Genomic DNA, 13423 nt, shown 5'->3' on the forward strand with positions numbered 1-13423 from the left:
CACTTAAATTGTTCTCTAGGGAGTGGGTTATAGAATCAGATTCATAATCCAGAAAGGAAGTTAAATTGTTTCATTCATGCCGAATTTGCACAGTGCGTTTTGGGAAAAGAGTTTCTTTATATTGTTAAAAATTCTTCATTTATTCAATGAGATGTCATGGCCTTGTAGAAATGTTTTCTGCATGTCATTTTTTATAACTCTTAGTTTATCAATTGTTAATTTTACACTCCTCCCCCATCCTTAATGGATGACATGAGATGTACCTAATCTAAGTGAACCTTAGAATCTAAGGGTAACCTAAAGGGTAAATCACATTATAAATTTTTCTGTCCAGGAGAATACTATTTTAGTCCTGGCCTGATTTCATATATCTATATGTGTGTGTGTGTGTGTGTATATATATAACATATTATATATATGAAATTACATATTTATAGATAATTGAAATCATATGTATAACATATTATACCTATGAAATTATATATTTATATATAATTGAAATCATATATATAACATATTATATATATGAAATTATATATTTATATATAATTGAAATCATATATATTATATATTTAATATATATTATATATATATGAAATCAGGCCAGGTCTAAAATATATATATATATATATATATATATATATATATAATACACACACACACACACACACACACACAAACATACTCTACTCAGACACTCTTGTGTTGAAAATCTAAAAGCTACAAGTATTTAGTCCATAATACCGGCCCTAGTACTGATAGAATGGAGTCAGTGAGCCTTGGCACACATGATCTGAAGAATTACCCACTAGAAGCACATGATCTCATGGCAGGATAAAGACGGTCTTCAGGGAGACTCCACAGCAGTTACAATGATTACTACAAGCCTTCTATTTTTATAACGTTGTCAGTGTTGGCCAGTAAATCAGTAAAACCACCAGTCAGACCATGCCCTCGGCGAAATATGATGTGGCATAATTTCAAAGGAGATTTTTAGAGAAAACCCTCCTGAGTCCTTTGTGCTAAGTGCCTAAGGGTGATTTCCAGCTGGCCTGTGGTTTGATCACAGTTATGTACGATCTCATGCCTACGGGCTTCACAGAAGTTTTCTCTATCTATGAACCACATTCTAAAACTTTTGCATCTCTACATAGGCCAAAGGCTGCATACATCTAATTATAAAAGATGATGTTTAGAAATAAAAATACTGAAGAACTCGCCTCTTTCCTCCGGAAATCTCACGTTCAGTTAGGTTTCCACAAGACTTCATCTAGCTAAGCACTCCATATAATGTTTTATTTAAATGTTGGAGGAGCTATGTCTGATTTGTCTTCATCTTGCTTACTTGAAAATAATGCCAATACTGTCAGTATTCAAGCATGTGATTGAAAAGATTCTTGCAGACCTGTGGCATGCACCTAGCCTTCCACATGTCCACCAAAGGCTGGTTGCCTTCAATTATGTGCTTTTGCTTTTTCAGACTTGCTAAGATCTGAGTATGCTCAGAGTTCTGGATACATTAGGGGGCAGATTCTTTATTGTCACTCTGTGTGACTGGAGAACTGGGGAGGTTGTTTATCGCAGACATGCAAGTGCATGACCTCAGCTTTTGTAATTCATTTGACTCTTGTTTTAGTACCTACTGTGAACAAGACGCAAACTCTGGGCTCAAAAATCTCATGCTCTAGGTAAGGAACACAGACATATAAAGATATTATGGGACTAGAGCAGCTTTCCCTGAGGAGGTCAGAAAATCCTTCACAAAACCTGAAAAATTCTGTCTTGAGGGATAAATGGGAGTTTGCTGGGTAGAGAAGGTGAGGAAATGCATTCTGGTGGCATATAGTCTCAAAGCGTGGAAGAGTATGCTGTTTACATACTTTCGAGTTTACAAAGTGCTTTCCTATATGTCATGTGCTTTAATCATTCACCAGCTTTGTATGATATCAGATCAAAAGGAATTAAGTGATTACACAGTCACCGGAATAATAGGTATGAGACTAGAGTTTGAATTAATCCATTTCTTCCTTGATTTAGTGCTTATCTAAATCTAAAAACTAAAAATAAACCTTGATTTAGTGCTTATCTCAAAGCAATGTTTCTCAAACTGTTTTGTAAATGATCTTCACCTATGAAGCTTTTTCCAAACTTTCCCCCACTCAGTGCTCTCTTCCCAGGAATTTCAATACCTCAGATATATCATATATTTGTTTTGTACTTCAGCCTTTTGGAAGGCCATAAATCATTGTAAGAGCTAAGATTTCTTCAACCCCTTCTTAAGAAACAAGTTTTCCTACACTGAAGTGATATCAACCCCAATGAGAACGCATGCTTTAGAGATATTCTGCCAAATGCTAGAGATATAAAAATGAATAGGATATGCTTCCCTTTCTAAGTAAACTCAATGACTAATGGATAAGAGACACAAGCAAACAAATCATTTCAATAGAGAGTAGTGAATGCAATAATAGAAGAATGCAGCAAGCACAGAATGCATAAGACATTGCCTTCCACTTTGGCTGAGAGCAGTTAGAGGAGACGCCACAACCTTCCTTCATAAACATACTACATAGCTGCATACTGCATAACATACTTCATAAACATACTACATAGCTGCATACTGCATAACATACTTCATAAACATACTACATAACTGCATACTGCATAACATACTTCATAAACATACTACATAACTGCATACTGCATAACATACTTCATAAACATACTACATAACTACATACTGCATAACATACTTCATAAACATACTACATGGTTGGGTCTTGCAGTATGGGAATATGACTATTAGGCGGGTTAAAAAGAGCACAGCATTGCAGACAGGCAAGAACAGCAGATTAAAAGGCAAAGGTGGTGTAGCAGCTGGGCCAGTTTTGGAGTCTGCAAAGAAGTTAGGAGGAGAGGAGAGGCTGGGAGGTATTGGGCTCATGACACAAACTGCGAGAACAGACTGGCAGTAGAGGGGTGACATTATCAGTTTTGTGTTAGAAAAAGCATTCGGGCGTTTTGCTTCCTATTCAAAGTGGCTGAGGAAAGCCAACACGTTTCACTCTTTTCCCTCCTGCTAAAATACTGTTGAACTTACACAGATACAACAAATCTACTGCATCTTTGGAAATGTGGATGGATGCCATTAGTAAACCAGAAACAGTGAGAAAACTTGGGAAGACTTGGGAAAACAAGTGGATTAAAACACTTAGAACAGTGCCAAACATGCAATAAGTACTATTAAGTGTTAGTTATTTATCTCAATCAACTCGAGTGGCTATAATAAAATACCATAGACTGGGTAGGTTAAACAACTGATGTGTATTTCTCACAATGCTGGAGGTAGGAAAATCCAAGATCAAACTGCCAGAGGGGTCTCTTCATCTTCTTACAAGGGCACTAACCCCACCATGGTCACTCCATCCCCAGGACCTCATCTGAACCTAATTACCTCCCAAAGGCCCTACTTCCAAATACCATCACATTGAAGATTAGGTCTTCAGCATATACATTTGTTTGGGGGGCGGGGGGACATGAGCACCGAACCAATAGCATTCTTCCCCTGGCCCTACACAATTTGCGTCCTTCTCATACGTAAAATACGTTTGTTCCATCTTGACAATGTTAAGACAAAGGTCTTAAATTATTCCAGCATCAACTTTTAAGTCTAAAGTCCAGAGTCTCATCTAAATATCATCTAAGTCAGAAGTGGTTGAGGCTCAAAGTACAATTCCTCTGGAGGCAGAAGTCCTCTCCAGCTATAAACCTGTGAAACTAGTAAGTCATGTGTTCCAAAAACACAATAGTGGGACAGGCATAGTACAGGCATTCTCATTCCAAAAGGGAAAAATCAAAAGGAAGAATGGGTCCCAGATAAACCTGAAACTTAACAAGGCAAATTCCATGAGATCCTAAGGACTGAGAACAATCATTATTGGTTTAATACTCAACCCTCCAGGCCCACTAGGGTGGCAACATTGTCTCCACAGCTCGGGGAGCCACCCCTCAAGCAGTGGCTCTCTGTGGTGGCCCTGGCTATACTATGGCTCTGCTGGGCAGGGATTACACCCTCATGGCCCCAGGCAGCCCTGCCCCACGGCTTTGACCAGAGACTGTCAGGTCTGTTGAAACTGAGGTGGTGGCCCTGATGATCTCTGAATTGCCTTTGGGGCCATTCTTTCCTTTTCTTGAAAAATAGCACAAATTTGAAGCTGAATGTTTTCATTGCCGTGTCCTGTACAGTCAAAGAACTCGGACAGCCATCCTTCCATTCCATCTCCCTCCATCCCCTTCAGTTCTAGCTGGCAATGTTTCGACTGGGGTGGATGATTCGGTCCATAGTTCACAACTCTACTAATCTTTGTATCCAAAGGTCAGTCAGTCACACCCTTACTGTTCTCTTCTGAGCATGCTTTCTCATTTTTCGCAATACAGATAGGCCGAGAATTCTCCAAATGTTTAAGTTCTGATTCCTTTTAGCTTAACAATTTCTTCTTCAATTAATTTCTCTCTTCTTGAGTTTTGCTAGAAGCAGTCAGGAGAAACCAAGCCACTCCTTCAACACTTTCACTCCCAAGTCCTGCCTTCTACAAAACACTAGAACATGAAAACAATTCAGCCATGTTCTCTGCCTCCATATAATGAGGATCACCTTTTCTTCATTGTCCACTAAGACGCTCCTCATTTCCATCTGAGACCTCCTCAGAATGGCTTTTACCATTTACATTTCTACCAACATTCTGTACATGATTATTTTCATATTCTCTAATAGATGAAAGCTTTCTCTCCAGCTCTCTCTTTCCTTTCTGAGTCCTCATCAGAATCACCTTTAATAATCCCTTTATGGCAACCCTGACATTTTCTATCATGCACCTTGAAATGAGCCTGTATTCATTACCTAGTTCCAAAGGTGCTTCAAGATTTTTTTCAGTATTTGTTATAGCAGCACCCTATTTCTCAGTACCAATTCCTATCTTATTCTGCTTGGGATGCCACAGTAAATACCATAGACTAGGTAGCCTAAACAAAAGATACTTATTTGTCACAGTTCTGCATGCCGAGAAGTCTGAGATTAGGGTGACAGCATGGTTGAGTTCCGGTGAGGACCCTCTTCCTGGCATGCAGATGGCTGCCTTCTCATTCTATATCTGTACACTACCTCTTCCCATGACCTTTCTTTGATGAGTGCTCAGGGCAAAAGGGCTCTGTCTCTCTCTTGTTCTTCTTAAAAGGGACTAATCCCACCACAAGGCCCCTACCTCCATGGCCTCATTGAAACCTAATTACCTTCCATAGGCCCCACCTCTGAATACCATCACATTGGAGACTAGGGCTTCAACACAGGCATTTGAGAGGGACACAAATGTTCAGTCCACAGCACTATTATTTAATGGGCATAGTTAAGAGGCCATAAGTAAAGCAAGAGATGAGGAGATCCTTACATGAAGAAGGAACTTTGGAGAGCCAGACATTTTTTTTTTTTTTGGTAATCATTTATTTGTATTATATCACAGCAGCTTCACAAAATGTGAAAATTTTTTCTTATCACATTTCTTCCAGAACAATCTTTTCACTTTTGATTACATGTGAAATCCACTCTTGATTACATATGAAAACATATTTGGTCAATTTGAAATCATAATACTTTACACGTACTGATACCTTGTGATGTGTCAACCATTGGTATAATAGGTATGTTTTATAGATATTATTTCATCTAGATCTATACATCACTTCTGTGAGATTATTGCTGTTATTTTGCCCACTTTATATATGGAACAAAAAAACAACAACTTTATATATGGAAGAAAAAGCAAAAACTAAAGCTTAGGTTAAGTACTTTTCTCAAGTACCTGCAGTTATTAAGTGGTTGAATTTAAAATCATGACTCCATAGCCATAGCCCTTCAATACCTGTAATTCTGATGTATATATATTATTATTTTCTAACATTCTAACATCAAAAAATAATTTTTTACTTAAAAATTCATAACGTTTCTATATTATTTTTAGTTATTAACATTTTTCCCTTTACCTTTTATTAAGGTAAAACTAAAAAAAATAATTCTGGCCTCATGGATAATATACGTGTCTTTGAGAAATGGAAAAGGTAAAAGCATTAGTATTTATTGTCTGTCACTATGTACAAGACCCAGCAGTGTACTCTTTCCTATATCCTCTCATTTAATTTGCACCTTGACTTGTGAGGTGACATTAAGATCCTTAAATATCAGTTGAGGAACCTGAGATTTGAAGATGTATAACTCTCACTTTTTTATATCACATTATTCATATGTGTAAAAAGTGTTTACCTTAGCATTCTATGTTTGAAAAAAGTGAGTCAGTTGTAAACTAGATTATAATGTCAGAAGCAAGAAGTCTCAGGAAGCAATACCAAAGATGAAATCCTGAGACAATCTCAAATTCCAAACTGAGCACTAGAAATAAATCTCATATTGTCAACTTGATTGTCTTTATAAATAGGAGAAAACAGAAGTTTATACAATGGCAAATGTCAAATAACCCAAGAATATATTTATATCTGATTTTAAAAGCTTTGGGGTATGTGTTTGTGTTCAAAAAGAGCATGTACTTATATTTGAATACTTAAGTGACAAATATTCTGGAAATTGTTTTTGAGGAAAAGAGTTTACCCAGTGAAGTTAGATTCATATTGTTTGTTTTTATACTTTACATAGTATTCTGGGAATAAAGAATATTATTCATTATTTTCTTCCTAAGAAACCATTATGCAGAATGTGATTTATCACACTCATAAATATGTTTATAATAAATTACCTCAATATATTTTATGTTCACATTTCCATTTGGGAAAAGAAGCTTATATTCCTATTTAAAACTATACATAAAATAACTTCCAGAAGGATTAAAGACCCAAAATGAGAGACCTAGATTAAAGACCTACAATACTCTCCTCAAAAACAATACTATGAAAGTAGTAGAAGAAAATACAGGATCTGATGTTTCATATACTTTCAGTAGGGAAGGCCTTCCTAAGCACCACAAGAAACCTAACTTGAAACTTGAAAATTCTAAAAATAAAAGTAACCATCTCAGTCAGTTTTGTGTTTGCTATAAACAGAATACCATAGACTGGCTAATTTTTAATGATCAGAAATTTATTGACTCACAGTTCTGGAGGCTGGATAGTCTAAAATTGAGGGGCCAGCATCTTGTGAGGCTTTCTTGCTGTGTCATTCCATGGCAGAAGGACTGAGAGGGAAAGAAAAAGAGACAGATAGAGAGAAAGAGAAGAGGGCTGAACTTGTCCTTCTATAAGAAACCCTTATAAAGTCTGAGATAACAGCATTAATCCATTCACTCCACCCTCATGGCCTAATCATCTCTCATTAGGCCCCACCTCCCAACATTGTTGCATTGAGAATTAAGTTTTCAACACATGCTTTTTTGGGAGACATAGTCAAACCAGTAACTATAAGTAACATGAAAGTTAAAAATATGACTGTTAGAAACTATCTGCATGATAAATAACAGATAAAGTTAATGGCTGTAATATGTAAAGACTTGATATAAATAAATAAATAAATAAATAAATAAATAAATAAATAAATTAGAAAAAGTTAAATGATCCAATAGAAAATGAGGCAAAGCTAGCAGCATCAGGTAATACTGAATAATGGTAAAAAATATTTTTAAAAAATACTTCACACTAATGATCAAATAAATGGAAATTATTGGTTATCAGACTGACAAAAATGAACAGAATATATACAATATCCAACACAGTTGTAGAAAGAAAAAGCAAGCTATCTCTTTTCACTATTTGAGAGACTGCGTCCTTTCTTTTTTTATTTTTTATTTTTTTTGAGACAGAGTCTTACTCTGTCACCCAGGCTGGAGTGCAGTGGTGTGATCTCGGCTCACTGCAACCTCTGCCTCCTGGCTTCAAGTGATTCTTGTGTCTCAGCCTCCTGAGTAGCTAGGACTACAGGCACATGCCACCACACCCGTCTAATTTTTGTATTTTTAGTAGAAACAGAGTTTTGCCTTGTTAGCCAGGCTGGTCTTGAACTACTGGCCTCAAGTGATCCACCCGCCTTGGCCTCCCAAAGTGCTGGGATTACAGGTGTGAGCCACTGCATCCAGCCTTGTGAGGAACTTTCATTTGTGTTTGTGTGTGTGTGCATATATTTAAAGTGTTACTAAAATTCGCACATTATCAATGTCCATTGGGGACTAAAAATAATAAAGTGATAGGTTTTACATGTTAACAATCTGTAGAATTTTCTAAAGATTATATCTCACTCTTAACCTCATCCTCCTTTTTTTTTTTCACCTTGTGACTTTCAGTATTAAAGAGCTCTATTCAGTTGCTCTTAACCCTTCCACACTTGCAAAGAGTAAAATTTAGCCTCGATCACAGTTTCATTTGCAAGTGCTATCCTTAGGACCTAAGTACATTATAACTGCATTGATGGTTCCATTATCACAGCTTGACCATGCCAGGCTTTATACTGTTGCTAAGTAATCAGTGTCAATTGTTGCTCTTGAGGATGAAGGTCAAAATATTTCTTAAGATAAAAGGAAAGCTTTACAAAAAAGTAAAGGCTACTTTTTTTCCCCCATGTTATCCTATTTCTAAAACACTACCATGTTGTAATATTTTATTCATGAGACAAATTCTTACAAATATTTTGTCACTTTCTTTAGTAACTTTACCTTAGAATCCATTTACATTTAGGGCAAGTGGTTCTAACAAACATAAAAGGGTTTTTTGTATGTTCGTAAAATTCATATAGGATTAAGGGAAATACACAGATCTAAGAGTTAAATCTCATGAGTATAAGAAAGTTCTACTATCAGCTTTCTCTGATCTAGAATGTAAATTAGGTCTGCTAATATTGCATTTACTTCAGCACAGATAACAACCATTAAAAAATCTTTTTCATATCTGCAAAACTCTTATTGCACCAAATCATCAAAAATAGATGAAAGCATTAAACAATTTGATTATCCTTGTCAACAATTTAGGACGCTATATAATTTTTCTCCAAAACTAACACTCTGGTACCACATCATTATATAGATTCATTTGGTTTTAATAAATTGTTTAAAAACCACACCAGTCAATAAATATATATGTTGGGTATGATGTCTATGCTATAAGAAAAGAGAATTTTTTTTAGAAAAAAACAATATCCCTGTTAAAGTCTTATGTGGGGGAAATTATGCCTTTGCCTATGAAAGTTAATCAGCAATACACAATATAGGAGTTCAGAATGAGGTAGTGTGATGTCACATGCTGGAATTTTCAGGATGTAGAAATACCTGTTTCACATCAGTAAGTTCAGGTGGGCCTGAATAGCTGTAATTTTAAAGGTCCACAAAGTGATTGATTTTACTGTGTATCCTGGGTTGAGAGCTACTGCATTCAATAATGTTAAGACTGAAATATCAGGAATCATTGTAATGAAATTAGAAATCATGTCATTAGTACTTCAGGGACTTGACTTCCCAAATTTCTGCCTGCTCTTACAGAACACAAAATGTCTTCATACAATGTCAAACTTCAGTTATATTCAAATTTAAAAATATGTATGAATCATTGACCGTTTTGCTTGCTGTATGAGTTATTGATGCTCTGTAGAAACAGAAATACATTTATATCAGGTGTAAAAATGTGTGCATTTGACAGAGACTTGATAGGTATCGTGTGACTTTTAAAAGAAAACATGTTAGAAAATGATTACATGTATTACAAAAGAATGCTTAGCTTTATAAAAAAGTTATTGCAATTTCTTTTAAACACAGTGCAGATAAAAATATCTGACTTGAAAAAAACTTTTTTCTTTTTAAAAACGACATTCTTCGCTGCCAGTGATTTGGCATAGTACTTTTTATAGCTACCAGGCAGCTGAGTGAGAGGAAAGCTTAGGTTGATCCTGCTGCTAAAATCATGTTTTTCTCAGTCGGTGTTAGGGTTCTTCTTCTACCATGCCCAAATACTAAAACTTAAATAGTATTACTTAAAATACATGTGCACAGGGCATTCCATTTTGTCCAAAGTGTCTTCATGATCATTATATTTCATTTAGGGTTTCTATTTTTTTCTCAGTATTTTTATATTTATGAGCAGCTTTCCCTCTGCCAAACTGCTTTTATGGGGAAGAAAAAAACCACATATACACATTTCGAGTTTCTCTATAGCAAAAAGAGACTTCCAAAATCATTCCACTGAACTTAGAATGTGGCAAACGTTGGGTTTGTTCTTTTTTTTTTTTTTTTTTTTTTTGAGACGGAGTGTCGCTCTGTCACCCAGGCTGGAGTGCAGTGGCGCGATCTCGGCTCACTGCAAGCTCCACCTCCCAGGTTCACGCCATTCTCCTGCCTCAACCTCTCCGAGTAGCTGGGACTACAGGCGCCCGCCACCACGCCCGGCTAATTTTTTTTTTGTATTTTTAGTAGAGACGGGGTTTCACCGTGTTCTTTCAATAAATCCAGGTCTTGTAGTATCTTCATTTGCTCACTTGACTTTGCCTATCGGTACATACTCTGCTTCTGAGGCTGGGCGTGTGGCCTTCTGTATTAGTCTGTTCTCATGCTGCTAATAAAGACATATCCGAGACTGGGTAATTTATAAAGGAAAGAGGTTTAACGGACTCACAGTTCCATATGGCGGGGAGGCTTCACAACTATGGCGGAAGATGAAGGAAGGGCAAAGTGACGCCTAACATGGCAGCAGGCAGGAGAGAACACGTGCAGCGGAACTCCCCTTTATAAAACCATCAGATCTCGTGAGACTTATTCACTATCACGAGAACAGCATGGGAAAGTCCTGCCCCCGAGATTCAATTACTTCCCGGCAGGTCCTTCTCGTGGCACATGGGGATTATTACAATTCAAGGTGAGATTTGAGTGTGGACACAGAGCCAAACCATATCACCTTCTTTTCTTCTTTATATTCTGTTCCCAGGCAATTTCATTCCCTCCTGCAGCCCCTAGAGGCTGGCAACTCCGGTGTCCATTACGGCCAAATCACACTGCCCTCCTTAGTGTTATGCCCAGAAATTCTGACTGTCCACCAGGCATCTCCATCTGGATGTCTCATAAGCAACATAAACTCAGGACACTTACTGCCTTATTTCCACACTCTTCATTCCCCCTGTATTATCCATCTATGTGAACTGGAGCATTATTCATACCATCTTCCAAACCAGAAATACAAAAATTATCCTATTGATTTAGAACCCCAATCTTAAATGCCTCTTAAATCACCCATCACATATTCAATACTTACTCCTAACCCTTTTGTAAATCTCTTTCCTCCTCATTCCCACTGTGCTACCACATTAGTTCACTGCATCGCCGTCCTTCATATGTTACAAAAGATTTAAAATTTTCCTTTCCAACTCCACTTTTTCACCCTCCCCAATTTTCCTTTTGCCATTGTAAAATGCAAATATGCTTTTATTATTTATTTGCTCAAATTAAAGCATGCCTTACTGCTTTGAACAATGTTCAAACTCACAAGTTGCTCTTGCTGGCAAACCCAGCTTATCTCCAGCAGACTGGTACTATTGGAAAGACCCATGTGGGTCATTCTGCTGTACCTCTGCTCATTTGTCCTGGTGCTGAGAAGGCCCCATCCCTTTCAGTCTCCCCAGCTTCCCTGAGAACTCCACTTTTCAATCTTCACTAATAGGCACCTCTGTTGAGATGCCTTTCTTGAGTCTCCAAGAGAAGGAATTCTTCCTCCTCACTGAGCCCCATCCATGGACATCAGCCATAGCACCTGTCCATCACATTGCTGTGTGAACTTGTCATAAGTCTGTCCCTCCAATAGACCAGGTACAACTCAGAGGCAGGGCAGGAGGAAGTGTTACATCTACTTTTTATTGCCAGGTACAAAGTCAGCATTTAGTGATTTTTGACACAATGAATGATTTCGAACACCTTTAATTTCATTCTACCATCTGTATTCTCCAAATCTTGGTCAATTGTGAAGAGAAAATTGTTGAAGGCTGTGTTTTGTGTGTATCTGTGTGTATAAACTGAGAGTAATGGGCTTCCAATGCCTTTTGTCTTTATATCAGAAGATAAATATTTATTCATTCTTATGTGTTAGAAAACAAATCCTTTGAGACCACCTATTACATCTTGCCTTGGAAATTACCACTTATTGTTAATAATTTGACGGCTCTATAATTAGACAAGCTCCAGAAATGAATTCAGGTTTTATTATTGTAAGTATGAACAGCTTTTAGGTAAGGATAACCTGTAGTAAGTAATTGTGTTTTCTCAATACCCTCCTCTTCTAGCTGACCAGATGCTGTCAAGTTCTTTTCATAAGTGATCTCTATAGAAGTTGAATTTGGTTTATCATCACAGCAAGTTAAGTTTCTGATCCTCCAACCCTATATTTTTCCCTCCCTTCCGTTCTCATTCATTGAGGATCAGCTAAGTATTAGGCAGTCTCCTTAGTACTCATGATATCAAGACTAGTTCAAAGTCCCTATCATAGAGGTGGTCACAGAATAAAGACTTTGAAAATTACAATACACTGTAAGTAGTACGATTTAAAGATGTAGAATATGCTGTGGTAGCATAGTCCAAAAAGTGTCTATGGAGGAGTCTGGAGCCTTCACCAAAGAGGCTGCATTTTAACTGAGTCTTGAGTATTGAGTAGAAATATTCCAAAAGGAAGAAGGAAGAGGGCAATTTCATGCATGAATAAAAATGTAGACATCAAAACGAATGTGGAACATTTGGGTAAGAGTGGAATGTTTGTGTGGCTCAAATGTGAAGGTCTTGTCGTTTGGGTTTGTCTTGTTTTGGTTATTTTTTTTTTCTTTCAGTAGGATTCTTTTTGCTTTTGTTTTTCCCATTCAGATGTTCCCAATATGGAGATATCTGGACTGTTCACTATGATTTTTTTTCTTTTTCAAGTTTTTTTCAAGTTTCCCTATGGTACATGTCCATTGTAAGTCTTTTTAAACAGAATAAAGAAAGTGCTTCTTGAGATTTCAGAATTCAAATATCCATGTAAAAACTAGCTTTAAGTCATCAAGAATGGTAACTCATGCAGACAGAGGTCACCTAGAAGAAACTGTGACTCTAGGTGATCTGTTTGCGTGGCATACAGTGGTGTACATTAAGCCAAAACCATATTCCTAAATGTTCAGGGAAATTCATCTGTCTGCATTTCTTACTCTTTCTGAATTCCACTCAGTTATATTATCCATATTTTCAGTCTGAAAGCTTATGAAGCCAAACCTACAGGAAACGAGTGAGAAGATATTTCATTGTGAAGTGACATTTTATGAACTCTACTTGTCCTTGTTCTTATGCATGCTTACTTCATAACAATGAAAACCTCCTCTGCCGACCAGTATATAAAATTCAGTTTAGTTTATTATTTCTGCTGTCAGTGATCACCATAG

At 36.9% G+C, this 13423-nt stretch overlaps 1 protein-coding gene and 1 long non-coding RNA gene across 2 annotated transcripts in view; one reads left to right on the forward strand and one right to left on the reverse strand.

Moving 5' to 3' along the window:
* The window catches only part of LOC129465731 (uncharacterized), a 71968-nt gene extending 61214 nt beyond the window's left edge, over window positions 1–10754 (reverse strand). The window contains exons 1-2 of the long non-coding RNA XR_008652016.2: window positions 10648–10754; window positions 7154–7235 (exon numbers count right to left, since the gene is read on the reverse strand). This is a non-coding gene — a long non-coding RNA (uncharacterized lncRNA). The remainder of the gene's footprint in view (window positions 1–7153; window positions 7236–10647) is intronic.
* The window catches only part of PDZRN4 (PDZ domain containing ring finger 4), a 390048-nt gene that overhangs the window by 113080 nt on the left and 263545 nt on the right, over window positions 1–13423 (forward strand). The window lies entirely within an intron of this gene.

This window comes from Symphalangus syndactylus, chromosome 17 (assembly GCF_028878055.3).
Source record: "Symphalangus syndactylus isolate Jambi chromosome 17, NHGRI_mSymSyn1-v2.1_pri, whole genome shotgun sequence".
In the NCBI taxonomy this organism is placed as follows: Eukaryota; Metazoa; Chordata; class Mammalia; order Primates; family Hylobatidae; genus Symphalangus; species Symphalangus syndactylus.